The sequence below is a fragment of the Tympanuchus pallidicinctus genome, unplaced genomic scaffold (assembly GCF_026119805.1).
Source record: "Tympanuchus pallidicinctus isolate F22 unplaced genomic scaffold, pur_lepc_1.0 scaffold1, whole genome shotgun sequence".
Classification (NCBI taxonomy): Eukaryota; Metazoa; Chordata; class Aves; order Galliformes; family Phasianidae; genus Tympanuchus; species Tympanuchus pallidicinctus.
In genome coordinates, this window is record NW_026294618.1 from 52,595,393 (window position 1) to 52,613,172 (window position 17,780).

A 17,780-nucleotide genomic window follows, 5' to 3' on the forward strand; every position below is an offset into this window, starting at 1 on the left:
CAGCCTGTTACAACTTCTTATAGAGGTGGATCACAAACACAAAGGTTGCTCCAAAAGTAATGTCTCCTATTCATTTCAATGAAAACTACAACAAATACAGAGAGCACAATGACACTGTTTGATAGAGCAAATTCTCAGCTGTAATACACTATTTTTCAGCACAGTCACTACCATTAGCTAGGCATTTTTCCCACTGATGAACCAGAGTTGCTACAGTGGTACAGTGGTACAACAGTGTTACTGCTTGGACAATGTTGCCAATGTAGTCCATCTTCCACTGGCCTCAAGAGATGGAAGTCAGGAGATGCCAAATCTGGACTATATAGTGGGTGTTCCCTGGTCATAATCCACTAGTTTGCATGGATGAGCTGATTGAGACACTCTTCATTTTGTGGTGTGACAGCTGTGCATGCCCATCCAGAACGTGGCTTGTCTTTCATGTTGCTGTCATCACTGCTGAAACACACCACCCACCACCTCACTATGCTCACATCCACTGTTTGATCTCCATAAGCGTTCAACTAGCAGCAGTGAATGTCAGTGGGTGCCATTTGTTTCCACATGGAGGAATTCAGTGATGCACCATTGCTTCATACGCATTTCGATGTCAGACACCATTCTGTTAGATTGCCCCTCTGCTGCCATGTGTCACAGCAACAAAATGTGACAGAACATTGGTGGCAAGGTTCAACCTCTACTGCCATACCACCATCCATCTCTGACACCATAGGCCGATATCATAAAAAAGGAGGCACTACTTTCAGAGCAGCTCTCATACCTGCAGTCTCTAGGCACATCCAATATAGAATAAATCTTCTCAGAACCCAAGCCAAATCAGAGTGAATTAAGCCACGGTGCTGCTAACAAAGTGCTTTGTCTTTTCTGTTGCCAAGCCTGATCTCACTACTTAATAAATACTACACAATTTACTGATCACATGATCTATTATCATAAACATACAATTTTAATTGTTTTATAACACATTCACAAACAAGTCCTTCATTTGCTTTGGAGATGTGGAGACTGGAGTTCTTTGCCAGCAATATTTTAGGCATGCAGCCCGTGCAAAACTCCTATCTATTGCTTTAGTTCTAGTACACATTCGAGTAATTGAATCTGATTTTTCATCAGTGCACAAGGGAGAGAAAAAAAGGGAACCAGAGTGACTTTCACCGAAACCGGTAAAATCAAATCATTCTGGGATTTGCAAGTAAATATATTTGCCTCATGTTATCTTTCATTTTCATATAACTTGCTTCTAACTGGAATTCAAAGTAGAGAAAAATATTTTTAAAAGTTCTTGAAATACATCTGTTTTGCAGGCTTAGAGGAGTCAGTGGGTTTGAGTTAGGCAGAGATAAGCACTCAGAAGAATGAATGCTTATCTGAACCAACCTTTCTGAGGTTTTTCAGTTTATAAAAAAACATCTTAGCTGCAATCAGAGATGTCAGAGAGCAAGGCTGGTCTTGGGACTAAGGGCTCCAGCCATTATGCTTCTATTTCTGATTCTAACAAAGTCCGCCCAGCTGACCTTCGGCCTGTATTTTTGGCCTCCCTTCATCACTCCACTGAATGCAAAATGGAGATAGCAATATGTCTTTCTCCTCCAACTGTTGGCCTATACTGCCTGCTCCTAATGCTGCAAGAAATTAACTGCTTTATACAAAGAATTCCCCATTTCAGTTGGACCTCAGTAGAAAGCTATAACATTAAAAACATAACTAAAAGTGCTGGGTACTGAAAAATACATTAGTTTCTTCTCTAGTTTCCTTCGTTTCTCTCCCATCTTTGTTTAAAAAATGTTTTTAAATAACTAACCATACTCAATAATGTCATTCAGTAGGGATGTTAGAAATATGTAGCTAATTTGAATGTGTTAGTGAAAAGAGATTGTTAGTAATTTTAAGAATTGTTGTTTTGCAATGGAAAACATCTGATTTGCTGAGAAAAGTGGTAGGAGGCCATGTAACATCTTTTCAATTCACCTGATTATTTCATATGCAAGTTGATGTCTCAGTCAAGTGATAGCTGCAGAAAAAATCAGTGCTGTCCCAAGGTTGGGCTGAACTGACCTGGGAAAGCAAGAGATAGAGGACTGTGCTGAACATTTTTTATCTCACTGAAACATACCAAGGTTTACTGAAACTTTTTTGTTACAAACATTTAAGAGCTCTGAAAGCTAATGCAAACTAGCTAGCAGTTCAAACTAAATGGAGCTAACAGCAAGTTTTCACACCGCTTCTTGATTTGACTGATGTTCTGATACTCTTTAAAGTAGATTCTGACACTAAGCCCTTTGCAACTTTGAACAGTAACAGGAATAGCTGCTGTACAGTTACTCAATAGTTTGATGTGAGAATACCATGATTCAAAGCCATGAATTTCAGCTTCTTGTACCTGTTGTAAACTGTATATGTACACAAGTTAATAATCTGAGACAGGATACCTATCCATTCAAAAATGGATAGCTGGAAAGATAAAGTCACTACAGCTCTTGAGAGAGATCTGTTTTAAAGCCAAGACTTGGAAAAAAAAAAAGCAAAAAAAAAAGCAAACCAATTTTACCAGATCTTGTTGCCAAATACATGCATTGCTCTGAATTCCTGTATTGACTGTGGTGCATCTTCTTACAGCTAGTGAAGTAGGTTGATACCATTGGGATATATATAAAAAAAAAAAAGTTGTCTGAAGTATGTAATTTACTGCCAGTTTCTTTGTACTGCAATGGAAAGATCTGCTGGTGGTTGAGCTGAATAAGCACATCACATGGTAGATGATAAAATTATCCAAGTAAAACCAAGAAAAAATAGTATAAATAAAGGTTCATCCATCATAAATTTTACTCTAGTTCTCTGGTTTTACTTTCCAAAATATTTTAAAGAAATGTTGTTTTTTTTCCACAGATTGGAAAGCTTTAATGAGCTTCAAGACTGCCCTGTTCCCTCATAACGCTCAATGTGTAATAGATGAATTTTATCAGGAAAAGTGCAATGAGGATTTGACCTCTCTATTCTCAGGATGGCCCAGAACCCTTATTGTTATTGGGCTTCATATGTAACACTTTGTTCCTTCTTTGGAAAATTAAGTCTGCAATACAGAAAATTGGTGGAATTTTCAGTTTGATTTGCAGAACAATTTAGATGTGGCCCATAATTCACATTTTTCAAGAGAAATTTCTGTTTGTGAATCTCTTAGGATGAGGGTGACATCTAAAATATCATACCAGGAAATCTTGAGTTGTTTATGCTTTTACAGCAAAGTGAAAGCCTAACATTGTGAGCTTATCTTAACCTTAATGGTTTCTCCAGTGACAGTAGGATTACTCAGACAGCTGAAGCCTGCACTTTAAGCCATGAAAACCTAACAAGGCAGCCTGGGGTGTGTGAGGGACTGAAGTGAGAAGCTTTCATCTCCATGCATCTGTTTCCATGACATCCTATTCCTGGCTTTGATAGACACAATCATGTCTGATCTGCTCTTGTCCATTCAGAATGTATCTGCAAGGAGTGATTTTCTAGACCATTGTTTTTGTATCTCACCTTGCATCTACCTACTCATGCTGCTTTTTCCTTTAAAGTCTAGCTGCGGTACTTTTCCCATTCAAGGTATCCCATGCTCTATCTTACCTCACTGACCCTTTTTTTCTGATCAGTACCAAGATACTGATAGGCTTACAGTGCCAAACTGTATCTCATACCCATGATGTTCCTGGTTCACTGTTCTGTTAAGTATGAAAGGTAACCCAGATGTAAGCACTTTATAAACTCCCTCAGACTGTTCATTCAGACTATTCATTCACTCATTCAGACTAGTTCTTAAAACTTTGCTTGCTGTGATGACTACCAGAAGCCATGGTTACTGTGCTAAGTCTGTTGCTTGTTTTACTGACTAATGAGGTCTTTTATTTCTTTGCGTACAACTAACTGTCAGTTGTCATGTTGTGTGTTTGGGCTATAAAGACTTTTTTATTTAAGTCTACTTAAAGCTTTCAGAACTATGCCTGTATAGTCCACGATGGGCAGTGGATTAATGCGACACAGCAAAATCTTTTCAAATAACACTGCATTCTGTGTTGGTGTAGAAAAGCTGCATGACCCATCTGTGAAGTCCTTAAAAAGTAAAACAATGCTATTTTTCAGTAGTTTTTTTTCTTTGCAAAACTAGAGAGCAAAACAAAAATATTCTATTTTCCACAGCAGTTACTTCAAAAGAAGATGAAATAAGAATTGAAAATGGCATCACTCCATGCTCAGAGAAGAGCCCAATAAAGAAAATTAAACAAAAAAACCCAAGTAAATTATTCTACTGCTCACAATTTACCAGATTCTGGTATCGCAGCCATGATTCAACTCACAACATTCTCACATCTATTTTTTAGTAAAAGGTAACCTTCTCTCTTCATGGAAACACACAGCTGATTTCTTTACTTACAAGGGAAGGCAGGTTTCCACTCCAAGATTTAAATACACTGAACTCTGCAAACTATACCATGTACTTCTATTATTATGCTTTCAAGTTCCATTTTTATGTTTGGTATATTAGGGAGAAGGCCTTCTGACTTTCTGATGATGCATTTAAATGAATAAAGGGAGCCACGGGGGATAGCTGGAGGCCTGAAAAATAGAGCACACTCAATGCTTTTATGAGTACTTACATTTAATTAAAGAGCACCATATGCCACCAAAAGTACTGTTGGCTGGGTAACGTCCCTTTTAACAGATGTGATTACAGACATAGGGTAAATATTATGCAAAAAGACATAATAGTAGCGTAGCCCATTGGAAGGGAGAAAACTAGTAATACAAAAGCTACTCTAAACAGCAGTGTGCTGTTTGGCAAGGTTATAGGCTTGCTCTGGAAATACCTACTTTTCAGCCTTGCATAGGAAGGTTTTTGAGCTATCCAAGCTTTACCCTTTACACTTATCTTGAAAACATACATTACTGTCCTCCAAAGCACACAAATAAACTCTAGGTTTTATATTTTACCTCAGAAAGAGATCAGGCAGAACTACAATTGACATTTAGTGCAAAACAACCTGTATCAGAAACTTCCAGTCCATTCATTCATGCTTAAAGCACGCGCACTTACCCAGCTGGTTCCTGTATTCATCAACAACGAGAAAGTCCCTGGTAGGAGCTAGCCCTGGCAATCTGCACCTCAGTGGCATTTAAGAAAGCATTGGGACTATTCCAGCTGGACAGTTACTTCTCTGTTATGAGAGCTATTCCTCCAAATCCTGGTGCTCTCCTTCATTCCACTCTGCCATACTGGGGATGGAGGACGGTGAGATGATGATTTACTGAAAAAGGAGAGGATCAGAAAACAGTAACAGGAGATTGAAAAAAACAAACAAACAAACAAAAAACACACACAAAAAAAAAAAAAAAAAAAAAAAGAGAGAGAAGGAGAAGGTGAATGGAAAAGAAGCAAGGAAGAAAACACACTGGGAAATTATTTAAAAGTTGCCTGGGCTTTAATGTTATGTCTTCCCATACAAATTGAAGGGCAAGTACTGTTATGTGAAGGAAGTATGTGCTAATGGAAAATGGGAAAGGTATTTAAAGCATTAATTCCATATTTGTTTTTATTTGCTATAATATCTGTAATATAAAAAATATATTTCCACCACATTTGTATCATTTATGTAATTTAATATTATGGACAACATAGCTTTATATCTACTTCAGTTACTGCAAGATAAAGTAACTGTTAACTGAATCAATATACACTAAAACAGACAAGCCACAGGGTTGGCAGACTGACAGTTGGGACTGTCAGGATGTAATATTTTCTGTAAGTAATTATTCTTTTTTGCTGGCATGGAAACACGCTTTCAGCTGCTCTTGGCTTCAGTAAGAGTTATGTCCAATTAAGGTAATAGAAAATCCTCCATTAACATCAATGGGCTGGCTAACATCTTCAGAAAATGGCTGTGGTTCAGCTAGTATATGTCTGACAAGAAAATAAGCTGAAAGAGGATGTCAAAACTACATCTGTCTGAAGATGAGAATGGATAAAAGTTACTAGTTTCTTACCAAGAGAGGTGATGCTCCACTATCTTGACTGATGTAACCATACAGTTTGTAACTCTGAAAGCAGGTCCTTCCTTAACAGTATTATATTTATCAGGAACAAGCTATGAAAAATCTTTCTTTCTTTGAAAAGATGACTAATCTCATGTAAAGGAAGAAATTACTGATGCAGACTGTCCTGATGTTAGTAAGCCTTTGGTACAGTCCCATTTTGTACTCAGAATACAGCCTGACAATAAGCCTACAAGAAAGTCTGTCTCATCTGAAATTCCAGGTGAGGGGAGCGGATTCTGTCCCACTGTAACAGTGGAACAAGTCCAAGACCTCCTCATGCAATTGAATGCATGTAAGTCCATGGGGCCAGATGATATTCACCCTAGGGTTCTGACAGAGATGGCTGATATGGTTGCCGAGGCGCTCTCCATCGTATCTGAAAAATTATGGCTCTCTGGTGAAGTCCCCTGTGACTGGAAAAAGGGAAAAATTACTCTTATTTTTAAGAAAGAGAGAAAGGAAGACCTGAGGAACTACAGGTCAGTGAGCCTCACCTCTGTGCCTGGGAAAATCACGGAACAGATCCTCCTAGAAGCAGGGTACAGCGTGTGTCAAAAAAAAGATGGTGATTGAATGTCATTGAAGAGCAGAATAATAATTCAGTGGATTTGCAGTAAAGAAAATTTAGGTTAGATAATAGGAAAGTCTCAGCACACCACACAGTAATCCAGGGAGGTAAACCCTCGTGAAAACACTGAAATGTCAGTTAGAGGGTTTTATGGACAAGTTATTTTCACATGTTTAAGGAATGCAGATGTTTCTGATACTGATTCAGAGAAAAGGCATTGGTTATACAGCTTCCTGAAAATCTGTCCCAATTAGTTTCTTCCATTTCTTATAAAAATCAAAACACCGACAACGATATCTAAAGAACTACAGCTGTCCAGAGACTGTACCTAAGTGACCATCAGCTACAGTGGTACTGGAGAGAAAAGCCACAAGGGCTTGGGAGAGGATGAGGGGTTAAATGAAGAATGTTGGGGTTTTTTGGCAGAGAAAAAAAAATATTGATTCATCAATTAAAAAGAGCAGACCTCAAAACGGAACAAGTTACCAGAATGAACCAAACTGAACGTCCATTCTTCTCACTTACTTGCACAAAATGGCCAATGAAGTCAGGGAAAGAGTCCTTCCTCTTCACTTCAGCACAAATAATGAATTTATAAACCAAGAGTATTCCATATTCACTGAGACAGCAAACCAGCAACAAGGTAACAGTATCACCTTTTCATCTAATTTTTCCAAGCAAAATTTTCATATAAAATACACTTGCAGCCTGAAAGCTTCTCAGCACACCATGAACTTTTATGAAGGTACAGCAAATTACTTCAATTAAGTCTTCTTTTTTTTTAGCCTGACAGTGCTAACCTTTTTTTGTTAACCACTGACAGAACAGTTGGTATTTAAGTTAATTTCCCTGAGTTGTGCTAGAAATTTGCCATTATCTAAGGTGGAGTAGATCCCCTGCATTATTTTTAATATCACTTCTTTTGCCTAATAGTCTTTAAACTATTTTTCTTGCTCCTGGCAAACAGGGAGTTAACTGAAGCAGCATCTCCTTCCTTGCCCTCCTTTAAGTTGACTGTAAGTGCCATTCTTTTGACCCTGTGCCTCTCCAGTTGGAACTGGCTACACTCAATCTACTGTGGAGTAGAGAACTACCTAAATATTTTTGAGAAATAGGACTGTTTGATAGTTGGACAATAGGACAACATTTCATTGCTTGTCCTGCTTCTCAGTAGCTAGCGCTGCCAGTTAACACAGTTTCTCTTAGGTGTGTCAACAAGACTTCTTCTCCATCTCTCAGCTTGTCTTCCATCTTTTTTGTGTGCTTCTCTGTACTCAGATAGACAGCCCTACTAAGGTGCACCCCTGTTACCTTCTGGTCAGTGTGCCAACCCACCTTTTCTACACTGATTTTTAGCTGTCTGAACTGAACTGAAAAGACAGTAAGTTAGTCTGTCACTCTCATCTCATCATAGAATTCACCTCTGCCTCCAAACAGCTCCAGGGAAATCTACCAGCTCCAGCTATCCTGTATGTTCTCCATCAAGGGAATCTCGGGAAATGCTTAGAAAATAAAGAACTTCTTTTCTAATTATGGATTTGTTAAAACAAGGTGAAATTTTAGTTCCATGGCTGCAAAATGGGAATTGTTAATCCCAGTGTAACTGGGACACACTGAACTCTACAGCACATCTGAAAGAGTGAATCTGTCAGTACTTTGAAAATCATTTGCAGACTCTTAGAAAGAAAGCCCTGTTACAACTTCAAATGTTGGTATTATGACTCTCTGCCAAATGCACAAATAAGTACTAAAGAAAGATAGGAGAACACATCTCTGTAATGTTGTTGATTGTAACCCATTATCTGAGTACCCCTGAGTGCACTGTGCTTCTGAGATCTACTGATTGAAGAACAGTGCTAGATAATAAATGCTGTTGGAAGCCATTGAAAAACCAGCAGGTTGCTGTCATACAACTAACAATAAGCGAAAACAGATAATGCTACCAAGATAAAAGCAGCAGGAATGGAAGAAACTGTGTGGAAGAGATCTGTAGAAGTGATGATGAAAGAAAATGGACCTGAAAACTTAAAAATGTGTATTTGTCACTAATTTCTTGCAAGCCTTTCAATCTACAATAGAAGGCACATGCTGCAGCAATAATTATAGATGATTGTAGATGTACAGATGCCATGTTGTTTCTGTTGTTATAAACAATAAAACCGTCCATATACTCAAGACTGATAAATGATAATCTTTGGATCCACACAAGTGTGCACGCATGAAAAAAAAAGTCACTGAGTAGTGTAGGAAATTACAACTATTCTAATTACCTCTCAGGCATACATCCACGAGAGAGCCACCAAATATTGACATGACAGGTAAATATTTACCTACAGGCACGTACCCAGAGAGTAGCCAGAGTGCTGCTCTGAGTCCATACCCCTTTCAATTCATATGATGTAAAGTTTATTTGATACCACAATGCACTTGAGTCCTCAGGGTATACAGTACATTAAAGACACCTGCAGCTCTTCCTGTCTATCCTTTTTTGGTCTTCCTGACATTTGTGACTTCTACTCCTCCAAAGAGTCAAAGTACTGAACACACTTTTAAAATAAAGATCAGACATCCCTAGGAGGGAAAGCCCTAGCCAAGCCACTGCAAAGAAGTTAAATGGATTCCTTTTATAAGTAATTGCTGTGGAAGAAGCTGGGGAGATTCCTGTGCTGAAACTCGTTAGTGGAGAATAAGGAGCAGCAGATGTCTTAAACTTTAAGTGAGTGTAGAAGTTACTGAACAAACTGTTAATGCATCCCCATTATTCCCTGAGAAGTTCTAGGAGAAATCAGGGATGATATAGGTAAGCTATCAGCAGTGGTGGGTAAGTGCCTGTTTAAAACTGTTTTCGTACCTCAGGTGTGAAAACCACAGTGGTTTTCAAGAAAGACCTTGGGAACTCTAGGGTAAAGTACTGGTACACCTGCACTAGGCAAACTTGTAGAAATTCAAATAAAGGAATATGAGAACAGAATTACCCAATTTCTGGATAAACGCAATCTGATCTGAAAGAGCCAGCATGACTTGTATGAATGGACATATTTGCTTGTAAATCTCTGAAGTGGTTAAACAAATACCAAAAGGATAGTTTTTGTGGTTTCCTCTTGACCTATAAAAGTCAGTGTCTGAGCATCCTTCTTGGCAAGAGGGATAGGTCATAAAGAAAATGAAGAGGGGCCAAAATAAAAGTGGACTGTTACATTTTTTAATGGAAAATATTCATACCAAAACCAACCACAATTCAACAAAATGTTTTCACAATAAGTTCTGAAGCCTAGACTGAATTTCTGGTCAAACCCAAAATGTCTCAGCATTTTATCACAAACACAGACTCATATCACCATAGCGTTATTGCTTAGTCTAAAAATAACACTGAAAAATAAAAAAGAGAAAAAGAATATTTTTGAGCTTTAGATTTTACATAGTAAGAAAACAAAGGCTTCAATCTCCCCTGTTCCTCAGTTATTAAAATTTTGATTACAGTTTAAAGCAAAAGAGACATCATTTTCCCTTGATCATACTTAAGGATAAAACAATCAATGTCTTGTAGTAAATGTACAAATTAACTGTGTAGTCTTGCCTCCATTACAGATAGATATGCTATCATATTGATCAACTTGTAAAGGCCTATCAGCATCCTCTATACTAATTGGGCCCACAGTCTGAAAAGACAGAATTGAGGTTACATAGTTTCAAATCAGCAGACATTTTTCAAACAGGAGACATCTGTCTGAATTATTTCCCCTAATTTCTATTTTATCAGTTTGCAGTTCTTTTATGTTACTGCCTCAGCTTTTTGCACTTAAACATTCATGCTAGAGAAACAGCTGCCTATAGGGCAGTTTTCTAGCAAGGATGGATTGTATTTACCTTATCATTCTAATGAGTAAAAAATCCCTTACAGTGGATTCCTCATTCAAGAAAAAATGCAGATGATGTTCTGTTAAAACATTACATAAACTTCCCCAAGGCAAAACATTCACATTAACAAGCTGAAATCATCTGCACAGGCTTAAAAACTCTTTCCCTGGTCTTACACAGTTGCAGTAAGTCTCTTGTGTAAATTAGCATTTATTGATGCAGTGTCAGGGTTAAGCATAAGGTCTTCGATATATGCTACATTGCCAGGAAAAACATGAAGGGCTGTTTGCCCTTCTTCCATTCTGGGGAGAAAAAAAAAAAAGAATTTCAAGACAGTAGATGGCTACAGCTCATTACTGCGTAAATGTACAGCATGGAAAGTGGAAAGTTAAATTAATCAGCATTCACTAGGAAGGTATAAAAGAGAATGATATGCCTTTTTATTTCATGTCACATTAACTGAGTATAAGACAACAGACACATGTTCAACTAACCGTGACTTTCACTAATAGTAGTGCATAAGCTGCAAATTTCTCCCTAAGATTTTCTTTCCTTTGCAGACAGTGTTGGAGAAGGTAATTGCACACAGCCCCTCACATGGCTCTCAGCACTGCTAATTTGCCCATTCTTATATCTGTTTCACAGTGAATTATTTTCAACAAGGTTATAATAGGCTGTACCCCAGTAAGTTTTGGATAAACCAGAGCTCAACCCTGCTTAACCAGCAATGCATTTTTCTGACATTTGGTTGCAGAGAAAAGTGAAAACCTACATAAAGTGCCTGCCACACTTCTAATAATTTTAAGAGATTTAGTCTACCGACAGCAGTGTCAAAGACATTTCTGGTGTGGACCTGAGTGTGCTAACTCTAGTACCCCCATGAAAACCCAGGCTTTTAATTCCCAGTACGTCAAACAGGGACCTTGAAACTGAGGTACTGCAAATCCTCCTTACAAGCCATTAAAAGCAATTGAGGCATCATAGCTCATGCTTCTTTTATAGCACACAAGAAGAGCCAATAGCTAAAATCTTGTATTATTGTATTATTTTAAATTTACTTTCCAGAGCCATGCCTCAAACCTAATACAGCTGCATACCTGTGCATATTTTGCCACAGAACAAAATGCAGCTTTTGCATTAATGCCACCCAAAGGGCTGTACTGTTTCAGGGCTGAGGTCAGCCTGCACCACGAGAGGCACGGCTGTCCAGAGACTTCTGAGTCCATCTGGTCCAAAATCCTGCTCAAATAGGACCAGCTAGAGCAGGTGTGCAGGCTGTGCACAACTGCACGTCTTGCATCTGGTGCCTGCTGTCCATTTGCTGTTACCTGTGAGGGCAGAGGAGGAAATTGCACTGTGCTACAGCAGTACAAGGCAAGCAGGGATGTTGCAAAGTAATACCAAGAAGCATTAGCTAACCAGGAAGCAATAAAAAATAGCATAACACATTTGAAATCAGGCAGGTTAGAAAAAATCAATATAGCTTTTACAATTGCCCTGATCACTAATATGAACTCCTTCACTTGCAGTGTCAGAATCAGTTACGAATTGGGGCAAAAGATAAATGTTACACTGGCCAGTTTCTAGATGTAGATTTTGTCACGTATGCTGCTCTGTATGTTTCCAAGTGAAAAATGACCTGTCAGCCAGCAAATGCTAGTGCATCAAACTGCCAGCACTGCAGGGGGAGTGGGCCATGGGTAAAGCAGGGACAGCCTTGCACTGCCACCTCACAGCTGTGCCCACTGCAACCTTGTTCTGCCCTTCTGGGATGTCAGTGTAGAGCAGCTCCTTAGCACTCACTTATCTGCACCCTCTATGTTACACTGACTTCTCTGTTACTAATCAAGAAGAAGAGCACACCAGGAGGCAGCTGTGAGCCACAGAAGCGATGGGATGGGAAAAGAATGGATTTGTTCTGCAGTGTTTGTTTTAAAAGAACAAACGCTTCCATTTAAATACACTTCTATTCCAAGTTTCAGGATGAGAGTATATGGTTTCTGAAGATTCCCAATTTTCTACCAGAAATGAGGTTCAGCTGAATGGAGACACTGTGTGGGATTGGGTTGTTCCAGGCACAAGAGCAATAACCACTGTAGTGGGACTGGTGGAGAGCAGCTGTTCACAGAGATGTAGTTTAACCCAGAAGCAGCTCAGCACCACAGCCATTTTGCTCACTCCCCCATACTAGTGAGATGGGGGAAAGAATTGGAAAAAAAGCTAAAACCCATGGGTTGAGATAAAAACTATCTACTAAAACAGAGAAGGAAAGGGGAAAAAAAAAAACAACAACCAAACACAATAGTAGTGATAACTGTATGTGTGTCTATATATACACTTACAAAATCAGTGATGCACAATGCAATTGCTCACCACCCACTAGCTCATCCCCAAGCCATGGCTGCTCCCCTGCCTGGCCAAGTCCCCCGAATTTATAACTTCACATGATGCCACATAGGAAGGAAAATCTCTTCAGCCAGTCTGGGTCAGCTCTCCTGGGTCTGTCCTCTCCCATCTCCTTGTGCATCCCCAGTCTCCTCATTGGCAGGGCAGTGTGAAGAGCTGAAATGTCCTTAGCACTGTGCAGCACTGTTCTGCAACAACTAAAACATTACTGTGTTATCAACATTCAAGGTCAGGCTGGACCAGGCTTTGTGCAACTTCATCTAGCTGTAGATGTCCCTGTTCACTGCAGGGAATTTAGACTAGATGGCCTTTTAGAGTTCCTTTCAAATCAAATGATTCCACAATTCCATGGATTCTCCTAAATCAAAAACACACAGCAGGCACTATGAAGAAAATCAGCTCTGTCCCAGCTGAAATCAGGACAGAGTACCTGTTCACAGAGCAGTGATCAGGATCCAATCCAGACAGAGGTGAGCTGTGGCCACTCTAGAAAGAACAGACTCACACACAAAATTAACCTATTTCCCAAAACTGAAGACATTTTTCAGCAAAATTGCTTAGTAAAAAAAGATTAAATATTTGTTAGTAAAAAATCTAACAGGCTTGATAATTTCGTATTTCTTTAAAAGAAATGCAAGTGAAAGCTCTGAAGGAAATATTTACTGTCTTTTTTAGAGTCACATTTCCAGTCAAGGACAAGTGTGACTTTGAACTGCAGTCCTTGTTGGCTGAACAGGAAAGGCAGCAGGCAGCAATGATTTTTCCCTCACTAAGCAGTGGGACTAACAAAGCCCAATCCTCTCTGAATCCTTTGTCAACAGATTCCTTATCACCACAACTCCACGAACAGACACACCCCGTGTGATCCTGCTGTATGACGGGGACATACAACATACTGGCATAGCACAGCAAGCAAATGTGAAGGAGGTGGGGCAACTGGTGTCCTGCTGCCAGCTGGATGCCAGTTCTGCTCTGCTGCCATTGTCTTGAGTCCTACCTCCTGCCTGTCTCCTGCTGAACCACAGTATTGGAGAGGGACTTGACTTGAGCTCCCTGTCCCTCTTACCTGAACCTGAAGTTGGCTGACAAGGAGGGGAACATGGCAACTGTACAATCACATTCTTGGGAAATCTTATTTATTGGGCAAAGGTCCTTCCTAAATTAAATAAACAACCACCACCACAACAACAAAGAAACAAGCAACAACAACAAAAATGCAAACAAACAAAAGCACACAACTAACCAACCAAAAAAAAAACAGCCAGGATTGCAATCAACAGATCTTGACCATGAAGACAGAAAAGTGGCACTAACAGCTCCTGTTTCCATGGAAAAGCTGTGGTCAAGGGACTTAGCAATAACCAGATTTTTTTTCATTCTTTCAAAGTTATACAAGAGACAAGAGAAACGTCCACTTTGTATGTAGCCCATATCTTGATGGTTTAAATAACAGTGGATAGGAAGCCTTACTACTCAGTAAATATTTTGATTTATAATTGGAAATGTCTGTGCACTATTACTACTGCCAGAAGATTTTGCATGAGCAGAGTAACATTCATCTGTACAGATGACTAAGTACAAAGCAGAAACATACATAACCAGTGTTGAACAGAAAAACTTTGGCAATCAAGAATCCTGGAAGAGGACTACAAGGTGGCCAAGTACATCTTTATTTCACTGATGTTAATTTTTTATAAAGTTTAACATCCAGATCAGAAATCCATTATTGTCATGCCAAAATTCAAATAATCTGAACTAGTTGTAAGTATAAAGAAAAAATGCAAGGCAGAGAATGGAAAGATTGTTCAGTCAGATAGAGAGCTGGAATATAAATAAGCTACTTAGCATGGTTTATGCAAAATAGCTATTACTTTGTTAATGAGATTACAATTTGTTTGAGAAAAGCAACCACAGCTTCAAAACACTTAGATTTCCTAAGGTTCTTGGATTAGTAACACACAATGTGCTTATTAAAAAGTAATCACTTTTCTTTATCAATAAAGCACATGAGTAATGACTTAGGAATTGCTGCAGAGATCCAAAAGGTCACATCCGCATGGACTGGCTGCTCACAGCATTCTGAGCAAAGCTGCAGCTTGGCTTTTGGCAGCACAGCCAAAACTTAGGGGAAAGGGCCCTCCTCAATGAGTGCTCACCACCACCCTGTGTAACACATAGCCTGCGCCTGCACCCTCTGTGGATGCCCCGAGAGCAAAGCTGATCAGAAAACGGATCCAGTTTAGAAATGACCTAGTTACTACCTTCTCTCAAAGCTCAGAAACTTGTGTCTTGTCAGATGGTTCAATAACTCGAACCGACTTAACAGGGTTTCAACCCTGAATCAGGGAGAAACATAAGGGTTGTACCTGAGCTGCTGGTTTATTCTGGAAGGCTCTGTCATCATCACCATGCCCTGAGCAAACTGCCACCTCCTTTCTATGATTATTACAGATATTTATTTATTTAAAAATGCCAAGTCTAAGTTTTGCTGTAATCTTTTCAGTGTTTTCTTTGGGAAAGAACAATTTCAGCTCTGTCAATGCAGCCACCATGAGGGTTGGCTGTTTGCCCTCATGGAACATGTGAATATTTTGGTTGGTGCCCAAAAGGCTCTCAAACACCTGCGGTAACTCCTTTCTTTTCTTTACTGTGGTTGAGTCTTCACAGGCAAACCTTACTCCTTCCTCCTCAGCTTCAGTGGTGTTACACTGCTTTTAATTATTCCTGAGCAGAGCTATCCAGAAAGATTTTTTCTGGAAATGGTGACTGAATTAAAACATTCAACAAAAAAATATTGATTAGCACACACACATCTCCAAAGATGAGAAGCTGAATTTCTTCAACAAGGCAGATGTGATGCTCATTATGTCTAATGTTACTTGGCAGGTTTTGGAAATAAGAGTCATTTAAAGTTTGCATGAATTCATTTGTGGTCATATTTTATGTAAATAATCAAAATGATACAGATGAAATAAGACTTCTGGTGGCTTTAAAATTAATGTTCCTTAAATTCCATTTCACGGAAAATTAAATTTTTGTTCTGGTGCAAGTCAAAAGGGAAATTTTAAAATGGCAGAATTTCCCATGAGCCAGAAAGTGAGCCTCCAGAAGTTCAGCTGGCATTGCAGGGCCAGCAGCACCACCAGGGGGATGAATCAGCCGCTTCTGTCAGGCTTTAGAGAAGTAGGGGGACATTCAGCGATTCTGAGGAACTCGTCCATTTCCCCAAATACACCCAAGCTTCACAGATCATCCAGGAAAGCATATGCCCCTGCCTAACTAACTGATTCATGCCTGGCAGATTTTCCATTTTCCTTTTGACTGTGGTAGACAAATATGCCCACATATTTGCACACAGTGGACACACAGTGTATCTACCACTCCAGCACAGGATTTGCCCAGGTGCAAAGCCCTGGTGAGGCAGTGCTGCTGCAGGCAGGGGGCATGGGTGTTGTTATATGATGGAGGCTTTTAGTACACTGTCTGGGCAGAGGCAGCTGACAGCAGAAGCGTGAATTTTATTGGTGTGACTTTGCAGACATTCTGACAGACTGCTTGCAGTGAACTAGTATGGCCTGAGCTGAACTGGCTTGCCCAAATATACTTAATTTTGGGGCATAATCTGTATCTTAAAAGTCATCCAGACTCAGATTTTGGAATTGCTAATGACAGAGATCCTGCTGAAAATGAAGTACCCTCACTATAAAAATATATTTAACCTTGTTTCTGCCTACATTTGTGCTCCCTCAACATAGAAGCTTATTTCTCATGTCAGCTGCCATTAGAAAAGTTTTACCAGTCCTATAAGTGTTATGATCCAAGGTGACAGTCGTCTTTTGAAAAAGAGATTGTACAAATGCGGAGGGCAGATAATTCTCCTATTCTTCCTTGGCAGAAGGTAACCAGTCAAAAGCTGTCTGCTCTGCAGTCCATCATCTATACAGCTCCAGAGCCCTTGGCTGCAACAAGCAAGGTAACTACGTGCTCCATCATCTTCTGTGCCTGCTGTGCGTTTGATAGAACTTATATCTCAAGCACACAAGGAAAACCAATTAAATAATCCAAGTAACTTCTTTGCCCTGGTATGCGGGTATTTTGTTGCCATTTACTTCTTTGTGAGCCATGCACGTGTATCAAACGGAAATACTCCTGTGGCTCACTCTGCTATGCCATAGCACTTAGAATTAGGTCACAGATTTTTCTCATTCCACCATAAATTCCTGCTTGCTCAGTAATTATTACCATTATTTTTTAAGAACACTTAAGAAAAAAAGGATCCAGAATGATCAAAATGTTGCAATTGTTTTGCAGATCGGAACACCAGCATTCAGAATAGTCTAAAAAAATCTGAATTAACTCAGCATGCACAAAAAGAGTTTAATGAATTTACTGATTGCAGCTGACAGCTATGTATGTAAGGAGAGAGTTATCTGGCAACAGATGGCCCTACAATAATATTAATATCCTCTGTGCTTTTCATCATAAAGCACTTTATGAATGAGGTCAAATGTAGTAGGAAGAGGTAGAATCAGATATAACGTTTAGAAGCTGAAACCAAACAAATACAAGCAAAAAGTCACTCTCCATTTGTTCTATTTATCAAAACAGCAGACGAATAATATAATAAGGAATCTGTCTGAAACATGACATTTTCCATCACTTATTGTCACAAAGGAGGATCTCATGCTAGATATGTGACAGTCCAAATAAAATATAACCTTAAAATAAATGTTATTTGAGGTTGTTTGCCTTTTTGATACAGCACGTGAAGAATACAAAGTGAACACAGAAATACTTATTTTCCTTGAAAATTCATGATTCTACTGCATTTCTTATCAATTTCAGCCTAACTGCTATA

General features: G+C 39.2%; 1 long non-coding RNA gene across 3 annotated transcripts in view; it reads right to left on the reverse strand.

The window, feature by feature from the left end:
- Positions 1–17,780, reverse strand: part of LOC128075092 (uncharacterized) — a 70,626-nt gene that overhangs the window by 52,093 nt on the left and 753 nt on the right. For 2 of the 3 annotated variants that reach the window (XR_008203647.1, XR_008203645.1), the window contains 2 exons: positions 11,614–13,110; positions 5,210–5,303 (listed from right to left, as the gene is read on the reverse strand). This is a non-coding gene — a long non-coding RNA (uncharacterized LOC128075092). The remainder of the gene's footprint in view (positions 1–5,209; positions 5,304–11,613; positions 13,111–17,780) is intronic. The other variant, XR_008203648.1, reaches the window with a different exon arrangement.